Below are 16,282 nucleotides of genomic sequence, written 5' to 3' on the forward strand. Positions count from 1 at the left end.
GTTTAGGCTCTGGCCACAGGGATGGGTACCTTAGGTGGAACAAATATGATAGGAACATCAGGTCAAGGAACTGGGAATGCAGTGTGTTGTGTGAGGTTTTTATATAGGCATTTATTCACCCATGATGACAGTAAGAACTTGAATGGAGAGTAAGACAAGAAAAGCTAGCTAAGGAAATTATCCATGAGAAAGAAGAAAACGACAAGAACCATCAGTGAAAGCGTGAGAAAGGGTACCTGGTTGTGTAGCCAACTGGAATAAGCCTCAAAAACACTAGATGGTTTTTACATGAGAAATTAGCAATAATTTCTTGAAAAAGCCATTGAGAAACCAAGAATATACCAATCTCAGTTGATACTTGTATAGTAGTACAGTGTAAAAGAATAACTTCCTCTTGAATGTTCTGGAGGGAAATCTATATCTACAAGACCACAAGTTTAGAGGGAGAGGGTGAGACTGTATTGGAGTTTAATCATGGAATGGAAGTTTCAGAATTCACAGTGGAAATATTTGGGAGCAAGAATAGGAGGAGAGAAATTATGAGTAAAGAGTGCCTGGGTGGCTCAGTAAGTTAAGTGTCTCAGGTCATGATCCCAGGGTCCTGGGATTGAGTCCCACAGTAGGCTCCCTGCTCAGTGGGGAGTCTGCATCTCCCTCTGCCTCTGCCGCACCCTCCCCGGCTCATACACTCTCACTCTCTCTCTCTCTCTGTCAAATAAATAAAATAAAATAAAATAAAAAATAAAATAAAATAATAAAATAAAAAGGGAATTACGAGTATATTGGTAGAACATGACAGAATTACTTATGGAAGAAACTTACATCTTGAACCCTGGTCAAGGGTTTCAAGGATGTGAAGTAAGGTAAATTGCAAACTTTGTATATAATAGGGTGCATTTATTAAGACGTGTGTGCAGAGAGAATGTTATATAGAGAGTTGGTTGTAAAGAAAACTAGAAATGTTGTTATGTTGAAGTTATGAAACCCTCTCTGCTATGTCATCAGTTAAAGAACAGATTCCAAAAGTGTTTGGGGTTTTACATAACTTTAATACGTTTATGAAAGAACTAAAGTTATGGAGAAACATGATTATAATACTATGAAACAGACTTTCTTACATGGAAGTCTCTCTAGAATTTTCTAGTTATTCATCACTGCCATCCCTACATAGATAAAAGATTGCTATTATTATTATTTTTACTATTTTCAGAGGTCATAGTTTTGACTAAAATATATATATATCTTATTCTATTACTATTAAAATTTTACCTATATTATTCATTTTCTCTAGGGCAACTGTAAAAATGTGAATATTTAATTAATGTGAGGACTTTACTGTATGATTATCAATTTTGTACTCTGTCAAACAAATCACTTTACATATTGTAATCTATAATTTCTGACTTTCCAGAAATAATTTCAATGAAGAGAATTTTCAAATGTGGCAGTTCCAAGCACATTTTTTTAAAAGATTTTATTTATTTATTTGACAGAGAGAGACACAGTGAGAGAGGGAACACAAGCAGGGGGAGTGGGAGAGGGAGAAGCAGGTTCCCTGCTGGGCAAGGAGCCCGATGCGGGGCTCGATCCCAGGACCCTGGGATCATGACCTGAGCCGAAGGCAGACGCTTAACGACTGAGCCACCTAGGTGCCCAGTACATTTTTTTTTTTTATGTAGAATGAATTTATTTTAATTTTAATGAAATTCTTTATAGAGTCGGTTTTAATATATTTTAATTTTTCTTATTAAAATAAGGAATTTCTCAGGGTGAATAGAAAGGGCTGAATGCTCACCATATGTTGACAATTCACAGTTCTTCCCAATTCAGTTTCCCCTTATCACCATGGTAACAGCCAAGTGTGTTGGCTGTTTCGGGTAACATCATTGATGGCAGGTCCTTTCCTATCCAGTCCAGTAAGAGATTGTCAGGAGATGCTTTACACATTGGCTTATGTGCTAGGTTAAGCCAGGGGTTATGATTTTTACAGAACAAAGCTCCATTTATAGATATATGTTTTGGGGATAAGGTGAGTCATTTTGTCCCCTCAGTTTATTCTAAATCTCAGAAGCTTCAAACTTCTAGGTAAATTAGTTTTGTGTATCCAGGGACAGATGGAAAAATTGGACTGTGCTCTATCTTGATGGAACTGATAATGGACATTTTGAGTAGATTTCTTCAAATTGTATTCCAAAAAACTCTACCATCATCCTCTCATTTGTATTGAATGGAGGTAGATGTTTTAACTACTTTTAGGTGAACATTGGGGATTAAGTTAATTATCAACCTGAATTTTTTCTATCATTGACGCTAGATACAGAATGTATAGCTATTCTTGTGATGACTTTAATGCCTCATTGTTACAAAGGGACAAGTTAAACTGGATGGATGTGCCTGCCCTGACACCACGCTGTTGAATTTAATGTGTGCTCAATATTTAAGTACAGTTGAATATTTTGTGATTTATAACTCAATTAAGTTATTAAACATTTTCTTTACTCATAGCCACATTATAATAAAATATTTACCTTATGTGCATAGAAATATGCGTAGTTTTATTTATATTCATGATAAAATGTCCAAGCTGCTTTTACAAGAACCCTAATAAAGTCTGTCTAGACTTAACTCTTTCTACTAAATTAGAGCAAGAAAAGGGTAATTTTTATAACTAATAAAAAAGAGAGTTAAAAAAAAAAAAACCTCTAAAGATAGGCCTTAAAAAAACAGGAACCACGTAACTCCAGGAATTAGAGCAATAGAAAAAAATATTCACATTCTTTTTAGAGAAATACATTGTTTTAATCATGACTAAAGACTTTCCATTCCTGAGTATCTCTGCTCTAATAAAAGTTCTGAGAAAGGAATCAGCCTTGCCTGGTGTATGCATCCTTTATACAGGAGCCTATATTCTGTGGTTGGTAGCTTTACCAGAATCAAATTAAACAGGAGAAGGTATATCAAGAAAATTGAGCCTGGACTAATAATCAACACACACACAATTTATTTTTGTTATTTGTGTTATTTTCTTGATACATCTTACACACACACAAACTAATTCCATATGTATTGTTTTCCAAAAATGCCCTTGTCCACAAAACTGACCCACTTAAAATTGCAAACAAACTCACTGACTTGTCAAAGAGAAACAGCCCTGGAAAATGTCTAGCTAAAGCCAGCAAAGGCCAATGTCATGAGGCTTTTATTTCTCCAAATCCAGGATCATTAAGGATTATTATGGATTTATGGAGGACTCAGTATTGAAACAAAAATATTGCCCCAAATCATGTGTAGTGGAAATGAAGAGGAAAGACAACTTCTTGTCTAATCCGCCAGTCTAAAGCCTTCTGAGAACCTGATTTTCTAGTCCATTAGTCATAACTCATGAATTATTGTAGATCTTGACCTCGGGCCATAACTCCTTTTAAGCAAAGTGGAAAAGAAAACATAATGATTGAAGTTTTTTCCTAATCAAAGAATTGTCCTTTTGTCCTTAGGGAATTCCTATTAATGAGGTTGTTATATTCCAGTTGCCTTCTCATTGCTCCTGTCTGCGTATTTTCAGAGCCATCTGTAGTCTGGGCAAGAAGTTTACCATTCCTTAGGTAACGCACGTGAGGCACCAGCCTTATTTCAATACCTGGTGGTGAGGAAATGGCGTGTATGCGAGCACTAGAGAAATAGTCACTCACCAGTGCAGCGTGTGTGTTCCTTCAGATGCTGCCCATGTGTCACTTACATGTGCCAACAAGTCTGCCTGGTGCCCCAGAGGGTCTATGCATTCCCAGCTCTACATCCAGGTGGCTGAGAGAAGGCTGGATTCGTGTTGTCATCTTAGGTTCACCTGCTGGACTAAGGATAGGTGCACTGTCACCTTCAAGGCTCAGTGATAAACCAGAATCTGTTCTTCAAACCATCTGCAAATCCTTCTGGATGAAACTCTAACTTTTATGACTCCACTTTACCAATTCTAGGTTTCCTTAACTTGAATTTGTGTTACCTTTGAAACTATGGTATCTTGTAAGTATTAATGGTATGGGGGAGGGTTTTTTTTTTCTATAAGGGAAGCACATTATATTCAGTCAGATAAGGTACAGTAGAAATAATTCTCAAGGGATGTAGGAAATTGGGATTCTTTAATGCTCTTAGCTCCTAACAGTATGATTAGCCTTAAAATTTTCTCCTAGCAGCCAACTGCCAGTAAAATCCAGCGACTTCCACAATCAGTCTCTTTATATTATTTTTGACAGATACAAACAGTAGGCTGCTTTTTCATTATTGTTACATAAGGTCCTGAGAGATAAAAATTTCAAGTTTGAGTTAGCTTTATTTTTTTTTAACTTAACTATTCAATGCTTTGAAAGGAACCTTCATTTCTTTGGTAAGAAAGCATTTCCCATCTCTTTTGTATTGATCTATCATAGCAGCTGCTTGGTCTCTCAAAACTTTACCAAAAGCTTACTATGAGGCCACATGGAATAAGGTGATTGATGGAATTGGCACAGAGAGGCATGGAATAATTGCATCTCATCTAGAATTTGCATAAAGACTTCAACTGCATTTGTCCAATCTGAGTTTGACGACTAACACCAAATACTCCCTATTTCATGAGGATTTTTTTTCAAAGATTTTATTTATTTATTTACTTGAGAGAGAGAGAGAGAGTGAGCACAGGAACAGGGGGAGGGGCAGTGAGGGGAGAGAGAGAATCCCAAGCAGACTCTGTGCTGAGTGTGGAGCCCCCTGTGGGGCTCAATCCCAGATGCTCAACCAACTGAGCCACAGACGCACCCCAGGCTCTTTTTTTGTATAACTCCTCTCTTTATGTTTTGTATAACTCCAGTTTTTGTGTTATTTAGCTTATTCAGTTAACATCAACAAACTCCAACTTCAACTAATTTAAACAGTAAAAGGGGGAAAAAGAAAGTAAAAGATTTGTTTTAAGAATTGTGTAGCTCAGAAAAATCAAAAATCACCGTTATTTAATAAGTTCTCAAGATGCCAGAAATCAGGGCAGCTGGAGCATGACAGCCATGGGCATTTTAGGGGCATCTCTTTAGGACAATGCACCAACACTCCTATTCTAATCACTTCATCTCTAATGTGTATCTGGAGAAAAGATTCTGAATTGGGTCTTATATAAGAGGTGGAGGGCTGACCCAGGATTAGCAGGCTTATCAGAATCATTGTGAGTAGAAGAAGGCTAATTTCAAGGGATGTTTGGAGAAGATAATAAAATATTCGTTTCAAAAGGTTCTACTTATCTTTCTTCTTTGGAGATTGTATTTTACCTGAAGAAATTTCTTAATATGTAATTTTCAAAGTAATTGTGGTCCCCCAACAACAACAGAAATGCTTATGAGACAGAAAAAGTTTGGGGAAATGACAAATAACAATAATTTTACCTGCTCTGGGCTGTTATAACAGCATAAACAATGACTCAGAACTCACTGTGTGTCAGTGTTTTTATTTAAATAAAATTTCTTATTTAAAGTATCTCATTTAATCCTAATCTTTACATGGGCTAGTCGTAATTATTATACCATTATGTAACTTGTCCAAAGTTGCATAGCTAGGCATAGATTTAAGCCCAATTTTGTCTGAATCAAGAGTCAATATTCCCAATAACCAAGTTGTATAGCCTCATTATATAAAGCCAGCGATATGAAATTCTTGAACCAAAAAGTTATAAAAGACCAAGGAGTCCAAATGCTACATTAATGGATGCCATGCTAACCTAGAAATTTGAGTTTTTTGAGGTTGTCCTTAATAATAATAATGCATATCATTTATGCAATGTTTAAATTAAAAGCTCCCTATGGCTAGTATTATTCTAATCTTTTTCAAGCATAATTATGTTAGCTGAGGTCTCTAGTATTTTGCTATAATTACATGTCATTGTCAATAGGAATGTAAGTGATGGCAAAGGATGGCCATCTACAGGTCTCCCAAGTATCTCAAGCCCAGCATATCCCCCAAAGAATGAATTGCCTTCCTTCTCAAAGGTAAATTTACTCAACTGGATTTTCTAAGGTTTTGTGGTTAAGCTTAACTCTATCCATCCATACTTCCATGCTAAAAATCTTATAATTGTTAACTCTTCTCTTGAGCTTTCTCCTCCAATCAGACTCCAAATTCACTTAAATATATCAGAAAAATATCCCAAACTTAGCCATTTCTTTAGATCCATGCTTATTATCCTTTTTGGTTCTGTCCCATCATGTCTTTCAACTGCAACAACCTGGTAAATGCTCTCGTCAATAGCATTTTTATCTATCATCTATCTATCTATCTATCCATCTATCTATCTATCATCTATCTATGATCATCATCATCTATCTATATAACTATCTATCATCTCACTGTAGTTACCAGATTCAACTTTATAAAAATATTTAATCACTTTTTTTAACTAAAAGATTTCTGTTGGGGCGCCTGGGTGGCTCAGTTGTTAAGCATCTGCCTTCGGCTCAGGTCACAATCCCAGGGTCCTGGGATCGAGTCCCACATCGGGCTCCCTGCTCAGAGGGAAACCTGCTTCTCCCTCTCCCACTCCCCCTGCTTGTGTTCCTGCTCTCGCTCTGTCTCTCTCTGTCAAATAAATAAATAAAATCTTTAAAAAAATAAAAAATAAAAGATTTCTGTTGGTTTACCATTGTTTTCATTATAAAATCAAACACTGCCATATGGTATAGAAGGCATCCAACTGGCACACGATTTGGCCTAAATGTACTTCCTTCATCTAACCAAACATAATCATCCCTATCCTCTCTAAAATCTTTTGTTTCAGCAATACGTAAATTCTCAAATATTGAAGATGGCAACTCAGACTTATATTTCGGTTCTATTACCTTATGCAAAGGCAATTCTTCTGCTAATGATATCCTTTCCTTCATTCTTTTCTTGCACATTCCTGTTCATTATTCAAAACACAACACATATGTCACTTCCTGGCCATCTCTAAGTGCTTACTCCAAGAGTTCACATGTACCCTAAGTGCGCTGTAATCTGTGGAATAAATAATCCAGGAAAATTAATATGAATTTATTATCATTTTATCATTAGATTGTAATTTTTTTGTTACATGGCTATTTTACCAAGCAATTTATAAGTTTTTCAAAAGCAAAGGACATAGCTTGGATATACCCAGTGCCTATCATTGAGCATGGCTTATATTTGGTGTTCTATAAGTTTTTAATCTAATAGTTCAATAATTGAATTTCTTAAAACCAAAACATAATACTTACCAACAACAAAAGATTCTGAGTTGTAATGATTCTACATTACTGTTAAACCCTTTAAAATGTGTAATGATATCTACTTTCCTCAGAAGACCCTAGGAGGTACCTAATCATTCTCTAGATTTATTTGATGTGTATTAAGGAAATCTAAACCTTTGTCACCCAACGTAAAGATGACCTTGGTTCACTCTTTAAAAATTAACAGTGGAGAGAACTATTTTAAAACCACATGCTTGTTTTGGAATCTTGTCTTACACATTAGGATAAAGATGTTGTATTAACTATTTTGTAAAGAATATATTCAACTGATCAAGTATACTTTGATGTATCCTTAAACATTCATCTTACTAGAATGAAAAGAAACTTCCAATCAAAGGGATTCTCACTAAAGCTTGGCATAGTGGGAGGTAGAATGTGTATTGAGTGAAGAAGTAGCAGATTTCTCAGTCACCTTGCACTCTGAGACCTATCCAGATATGCCAGAAATGAAAACCTTCAGATAAGTTTTCAAAATATCCCATTTCTTTTTCAAAAAAAATGTTTACACATAGGAAGTTTAAGAAATATTGACTTGATAACTCAGAAACCTAATGGAGACAAATGGGTAATAAGTTTTTGTTCTCTTTAATTTTCCTTTAATGTAAAGATTGTAAGGGACAAATGAAAGCAAAGCAAAACACAGCTGGGTCCTTGAGAAGGTTATGTTTCAACTCTTTGTGTGAACTCAACATTGTAGATATTCAGGATAGGATATGTTTTAGTACTGAAGATTAGTAATTGTCGGGGCGCCTGGCTGGCTCATTCGTTAAGCGTCTGCCTTCGGCTCAGGTCATGATCTCAGGGTCCTGGGATCGAGCCCCGCATCGGGCTCCTTGCTCAGCAGGGAGCCTGCTTCTCCCTCTCCCACTCCCCCTGCTTGTGTTCCCTCTCTCACTGTGTCTCTCTCTATCAAATAAATAAAATCTTAAAAAAAAAAGAAGATTAGTAATTGTCTCAGGGACACCAGTATTATGTGGGACATCTTTATGGTACAGGGTAGTGACTCTGTATATTGACTCATTACATACATTGACTCATTCAGCAAACATTGCCAGACATATTCTAAATTCTGGGGGTGCTGGGGTACGAACAAAGCCTTTGCCCTCAAGGATCTTTCCTTCTACTGGGGGAGAAATATAAGGCAACATAAACCAATGGATTGCAATATAATGACAGTAAGTAGATGGATAGTACATATGTTAGGGTGGTTAGGGAAAAGCTCTGAAGCAGGTGTCATTTCATCCAGACAGAAATGTACCAAGAGGGAAAGCCTTAGGAAGATCATGAGAAAGGGAGAGGGAAAAGAATCTGAAAATGACCTGGAGTGAGAAAAAGCTTAGTATATTCCAGGAGCGGCAGGAAGAAGGCAAGTGAAAGCAAAGCCTCAGGTAGTAGTAGATGAGATGAGAGCAGGAAGCTGGTTGGAGGCAATATCTTTTAAGACATTGTAGGTTATGGTAGTGTTTGCATTTATTTTGCTTTGCTAAGAAACCAGTGGACAGTGTGAGCAGGAAAGCAATGCGAGATTTGTATTCTGAAAATATGACTCTAGTCATTAAGCTGTGAAACCAAGAGTGTGAGTAAAGACTAATTAGCAGGTTCTCACTGTCCTCAGGGGAGAGGTAGAGTAGAGCATGCATTTAGCACTGAATATGGTCAGAGTTGGGATATATTTTGAAGGTAGAGCTGATAGGACACATTGATGGGGTGGCCATTGTATTACCGTGCTACGGTGCCTTTTCGAAGAACCACAGACTGGGTGGCTCAAACAACAGAAATTTATTTTCTCACAGTTCTGGAGGCTAGAAGATCAAGGTGCTGGCAAGGTTGCTTCCTTCTGAGGGCTATGAGGTCAGGTTCTCTTCCTGGCCCTTCTCTTTGGCTTATACAAGACAATTTTCTCCCTATTTCTTCTCATCACCTTCCTTCTGGAACTATCTGTGTTCATATTTCCTGTTCTTTTAAGGACATCAGTCATACTTAGGTTAGGGTCCACTCTAATTACCTCCATTTTATTTTAATTACCTTTGTAAAGACCTCATCAATAAATATGGTCATATTCCAAGTTACAGGGGGTTAGGACTTCAACACATAAATTCATTTAGAGGAGGAGACAAAATTCAACCCATAGTAGGTACAGTTACTTTTGAAAAAAGTTCCCTGGCATAATTACTAGTTAGTTATCAACCTGAGCAACTGGAGGGTTGAAATTGACATTACTGAGGAGTAAGAACATATTTGATCAAGGGTAAAGGTGATCATAGGAGGGTAACCAAGATTTCTGTTTGGGACATCTGTGGTGGAAATGCTCATTAGATAGTAGGATATATCAGTCTGAGACTCAGAAAAAAGATTAAGGCTGGAGACACACATTTGAAAGATACACATTTGGAATGCATCAGCACGGAGATGATATTTAGTTATTTTTTTAATATTTTATTTATTTATTTGACAGAGAGAGCACAAGCAGGGGGAGCAGCAGGCAGAGGGAGAGGGAGAAGCAGGCTCCCCGCTGAGCAGGGAGCCCGATGCGGGACTCGATCCCAGGACCCTGGGATCATGACCTGAGCTGAAGGCAGACGCTTAACCGACTGGGCCACCCAGGTGCCCCCAGAGATGATATTTAAAGCCAAGGGATGGGATGAGAATACCTAGAAAGTGAGTGTGGAGACAGAAGAGTTCTGAGGACTTAGTCAAGGGACACTTGAAAAATCTAAAGGTCAGGGAAAAAGGAACAATCAGAAAAGGAAATTGAAAAGAAGCGATCATTGGCTTAGAAGGAAAACCAGTATGGATATGACTTCCTAAGAGTCAAGGGAAGAGAGTGGCTCAAGGGGAGAATGATCAATGGTGTCAGTGCTGCTGAGAGAGAAAGGTGGGAGCCCACTGAGAATTTACCAGTGGGTGTGGCAAGATGAAGTTTCAGCGACCATGAAATAATTCTTTCAGAGGAGTTGTGGGGAGTGGAATTGATGAGGACAGAGTGGAAGATGAGGACAAGGAAGCAGCAAATATATAGTACATCCGGTGGTGTTTGCTACAAAGATGGATAAATTAAGGGAGCTCCAGCTCGGCAGTATGGGATCAAGGGAAGGTTATGGTTTGTGTGTTGCTCTGGTTTGGTTTGAAGTTGAGAAATATTGCAAGACGTGTCTGTGAACTAAAGGAAAACAATCCAGTAGTGTGGGAAAATTTTATGATACAGATGAGAGAGATTGCAGTGGGATTCATTGCACAATATACTGTGATAGGAAGACAGGCAAATTTTATGGAAACGCATATGAGTGGGTTATTAGATTTGTTGGTGGGAAAATGAGGTAATTCTAATCTGATGACTCCTGTTATTTTAGTTGTTCCTTTATAATGAAATCACAAAGTCTTTACATGATATACTTTCTAAAATATTTGCCTTTACAATTCATGGCAAAAAGCATTGCCATGTAGATTTTATATTGTGCCTATAATGATACTAGTGGGTTTTACTCCTTGTTTTTAAGCTTATGAGAAGATTTTTGCAGAGTACTATAAAGGCTAAGGATTCCAATAAGAGGTTGTAAAATAAAATTGAAAAAAAAATTAGCAGAATGCTTTATTTTAATCCTCAAGGAGCGTTAAAGCCTTCTGACTAGTTAAAGCAATTTGATATGCATTCAATAAAGAAAGAGGGACTAAGAAATTAAAAATATGAGGTTAAAATAATTTCTATTTTATCCTTTATATCGCCCTTACTTTCTTTTTCTCCTTATATTTATCTATTATTCTAATTATGTAGCTTTCTTTGTTCTATCAATCACCTTTGAATTTCTAGATCACTCATGTGGAGGTAACCCCAAAGATAAACTACTAAGGATTTCTCATAATTGTTTAGCCTGATTTACCGTCAGTTGTCCGTATTTTTTTCCAGACTTTAAATCAGTTTGAAAGGTGAAAATATAATTATCTATTTTCAACTGGGAAATGGAAAGGCAAGGCAGGAGACATTTCTTAGCTTCTTCTGTGAGAGATGCCTGTCTCTCTTAAATAGTTTCAGATATGGGATTATTAACCTAGAATTAAGGGTGGTCATACAGATGAAAAGCCATATGTTAGAGGTCAGAGTCGTGATTGTTATTGCCAAGTACAAGTGGATAATGACTGGATGGGACATGGGGATATCCTGGGGTGCTGACAAGATTTCTTGTCGAGGGCACTGTGTCTGGTTCATGCTCCTGTGTCATCCAATAGACTTCCCAAGGGCAGATCAGCTTGCACCCTTTCCCTTTCTCTCTGTACTGCCCTCCATTGCATATACTCAAGCAGTTCTGCCCATGCACACTGTGTCTCATGTTTGACCTTGTATTTATCTCTAAATTTAAAGATGATCTGGAAAGGAAAAATGGAAGGATTAAGGCAATTTAAGAGACAGGCATTGATTGCTCAAAAATTCTTCTATGGTATTAATGCATTTCCTGTGAAATAAATGCATCTTGAAGACATTTTCCCCTACAGTGAGATTTTTCCCAGGTTTGTCATCAGTGCTTTAGGCAAATGGCTCCATGATGGGTACCTAAGGTGGAAAGAGCTGTGGCTTATGTGGGATTCTCTTTAACTCTGTAATACTTTTTTGGCTTTTGTTTTTATTATTTGCTATAATGTCACAAGATTGCCTTTTGCCCTTCAAGCCAAGAAAATACTCCTTAATGTCTTGTAATTTCCATAATTAAAGATTACAAATATGAATTCTGAGAAACTCTATAATTTAAACATTTCTTCTAACTACCAATTTTCATTATTTTTCTTCCTTCAGTAGCAGTTTACAGAATGCTAAACTATAGAAATAAAGTTGGTGAGATATGGCTTTATCTAAGGCAATATAAAGGTTAGAGGTATATACTAGGACTCGCTGCATTTACTATAATGGCAGGTTTATAAGATATAGAAAGCATATCATCTTATTTGAGGATAATCATGTTTTATCAGTTCAATCAAGTTAGTTTGGAACATATTGCTTGGTGGAAAGGAACCGAGCCATTATTTTCTAATTTTTAAAAACATGTGCTGCCTTTCAGAAACTTATGGTGACATTGCAAAGTACACATGACAAATTTCAAACTGAAAATGTTATAAAAAATTTATCTTGTGGGATAATGCTAAGTTTTACCTGAAGGCTTATCTTCCATAGTGGCAATGATGATGACATTGCACCATTTTAAATGCATCTATATTGAGATGATAAAACATGGCAAAATATTGGTTCCATAGAGAATTGCAGTAATTGCTCTGACCCTAAAGGGTAAAACATTAGGAACACCAAGAGAGCCGTAGAGTAGTGATAGTGCCTCCAAGCAGAAGCTACCCTTTTCATTAAAATGCTACAATTTCCTTCTATGCCCTTTACTGCAATCATTGATGGCAACGATTTAATCTCACTTTTATAGTTCTAAATAATGTAAATCATCACACACCACACTTAACATGGAGACTGTGAAGTGCAATTAGTCACTGATTTATTGCTTCAGTGAATGTGCAAGTGAGGAGAATAACCTTGTGATATTTATAATAGGAATAATATCATAGAGTTTCTGGGATTGGGAAAGAAAAAGAAACAAAAGCCTTATTTTATTCAAAATGATTTATTTTTCCATGGTCTAACTGTTTGAGGATAACATAGAGACTGGATTTGTGTACCCATCTTGACAGAAAATTACCAAATGTTTTCAAATTTGGTACCCAAAGGAACATACACTATTAGCAGATTGATTGTTTTATTTACTGATGTGCATTTTCCTCACAAGATGATTTTCACCTGCATAGCATATGTGCTTCATGCTTTTAAAGAATCCAATTTATCAACCGAATCTATCAAGCTATCATTTTTATGCAATTTAACTATTTTGTATTATTTTAATCCAGAATAGGGATTTAGAGATCAAAGGGGATATATTCACCTTGAATTTTTCTGCAATCCCAGCTGGTTTTAATATCCTGTATTTTTCTTCTCAGAGCTGGATCCTTTTGCACCCCATGTACACATTTGCACCCACTTGTTTACTCATCATCTGTCTAGAAAGTAAAACACCCCAGATTTTAGGCAGAAGAGATTTAAGCAACACTAACGTAATGCTTTGGAGCTCAACATTAAGTTAGCCTTGCTGCTTGTCTGACTCAGATCAATTCAACTGAGTATTAAAAACTCAACTTTAATTTTTTCCTCAGGGACTAAGTGTTTGGCTCATTAAGGCATCCCAGTTATTCTGGGATTCTTATTCTATTTTCTTCTTGTGAGGTTCCTCCCCAAACAAACCTCCCTCCACCGATCTCTCCTTCACCCCCTACATCCCCCAAAGAGCACTGGTTATCAAAGTAAAAAAATTACTCAGGCTGATTCAGTACAAACAGATGGTCTATGGTGAGATAAATTTGGTAAATTCTACATACTGTATGTATGGTTTTCCACATATACAGGAAAGTGGAATATGAAAAGAGTTTCGGTTAAATTATAACACCGTCTCTACCATCTTCCCCAAAACTTACTTTTTTTGTAAGGAACATCTATCAACAATCTTAATTGGGACCTTAATCACATAGGGACGGCATCTTCCTGAATACCGAGAAGTGCTGTGTAGACCTCAGATACTGCCTAGACACTGTGTAATGCCTTATCTCCCCCCAATGACCTTATGACAAATGTTTAATATTACCTCTGTAGTTATAAAAATATAAATTAATAAGGATAAATAACAGTGAGACCCCTTAACATTTTACAACTTGTGTTATTTGAAACAATTTATATTTATTCATCCCAAACTGCTCAGCCAGGGGGTGATTTATTGATTCCTATGTTAATTAAATATAACATGATTACCACGTTCAATGGGTTAAGGAATTAGGGTCAGACCAGGTATGAATACCAGGTACCAGTTATAATGAACCTAATGGTTCACAGTTTCCTTATTCATAAAATGGAAACTATTTCAGATTACTGAGGATTAAATGGATCAATGTGTGTATATGCTCTTCCACTCTGGCACCCCACACACCTTTCTGAATTACTTCTATTTCCTCCCACCCTTGAAGACTTTCCTGTTGTTGATTTCCTGATTACTGGTTTGATATTCATAAGTATCATTTGTTTTTTGATTCCTTATTGCTCTTCCTGACTTGCCTATTAGAAAAATGCCTCCCATGTTGGAGCTTTCTGATGCACAATTTTGTATGGAATTGTATTATTCTCTATGGCCTATTCCTTCCATACCAGGTTTGACCTGCATGGCTAGACTTCCTCCTGGCACCTGCTGCATCAGCTGTGTCCTATGTGTGACCTAACCCTGGGGGCAGATTCCATGATCTGGCCCTCCCAGCCTGCTTTGTCCTGTCATAGTGAACACGCCATCTCTTTTCCTGCTCCAGCCTGAGACAGAAAACATTTGTACAACTCTTTATATCTACAAGAAAATGTCTCTTTGCTATTCAGCAGTTTTGGATTTGTTATGTGCTGCACAGGGAAGAAAGAAACAAATGCAAACCATTTACTCTTTTATAAATTCTCCAAAGAATTGGCATATATAGAAAACCTAATACTTCCCAGTATTGCTGATGAGTTTTGGAAAAACTTCTTAATATTTTTCTAAATGGTAGGGATGGTAAAACCATTTGTGGAAATACATTTCCTAATAGGGCAAGCCTTGTTTTCCAAGGGAATTTAATTAGCAGATCATGTTAGTCTAATTAAAAAGAAGCATAACTATACAAAAAATAAATATTCCCATTTGAAAATAATTCTTACTCTAGTTAATTGGGCTTCCTGGGGGGTAAAATAAAAAAACAATCAACCAAAAAATTTAAACACACAGATAAGAACACTGTTTTGCCAATTATTAAAGATAACTCGGGGTGTGTAAACTGGTTAATATGTAAGCTTTTCTAGAGACTTTCCTTTCTAGGGAATTTTCATTTCAGGCTTTTTGGTGCCTAGATTAAAATCTATAGTACTCCCATTTTCCTGCACAGGGACTAGGAGTTTACTCATATGGGGTCTGCAGAAAATATTGACAATATTTTAATAGTGTTAAAATATTTCCCTGCCACGGATATGAAATATTTTCCTGTCAATCATCCCTTTTCCCCTGAAGGGTCCCTGAGGGAGTCCTGTGCAGAGCTGAATGGGAACCAAAGTATACTTTGTGATTATTTGGGTCTGCCCAAATCAACAGCAATACAAGCTTACTGGCATAAACTAACCTGGATTGTGTGACTCCGACTTGTACTCTGGAACAGTCTTATGCTTCTTCCTTGATTCTAAATCTTGGAAGTCAAGCCTGTCAGTAAGAAAAGAGAAAATATGGCCTGTTCTCAGAGCAGGTGCTGACTAACCTAATATGGATAAAAAAGGAGAGAAGATACCCCCCTACTTGTGTTCCACATGAGGCAGTATGGAGCCCAGGAGAAAGGGGGGGAGCTGGATTCCTGCATTAGGCTAATGTACGTACTGGGAAAAGGTGGCATCATGAGGCAGTCCTGGATTCTGAGCAGGTAAAGTGAGAAGCAGATTCAGAGTAGGGAAGGAGAATGGATACATGTCCTCCCAATAGCTATGGTGTTGGAGAAGGGAGGGGACTCTAGTCGCTTTACTTAGCCTTCCTTTACATATCCTTCGCCCCTTCCAGAGAACACAGGAGAGAAGCTATCTGGGCGTTGGCAGCGCAGCCCTTACAAAAGTAAGCTTTATGCTCTGAACTTCACCCCAAAGCATCCGCAGACATATTCAAAGCATGGAATTGCTCAGGAGGAAAAATAGCTACATATTAAAGCCACTTAAAACACATCAGCACTTTAATCTTTTATTACAATCACTTTGGCACTTTTTGTCAATGCAACACTTTCTACCAAATATTGTATCACCCTGTAAAATAATCCTGTAGTGGAGTATGTTGTTACATTTATGTGTGTGTGTGTTTCTCTACACAAAGTAGAAATTACCTCATATGTCATCTCCCTAGCATTAAGCTATTTAAGGTTTCCAGTAA

This window comes from Eumetopias jubatus, unplaced genomic scaffold (genome assembly GCF_037043125.1).
Source record: "Eumetopias jubatus isolate StellerSeaLion01/CBP00866 unplaced genomic scaffold, mEumJub1_p1.0 scaffold_2, whole genome shotgun sequence".
NCBI classification, from domain to species: domain Eukaryota; kingdom Metazoa; phylum Chordata; class Mammalia; order Carnivora; family Otariidae; genus Eumetopias; species Eumetopias jubatus.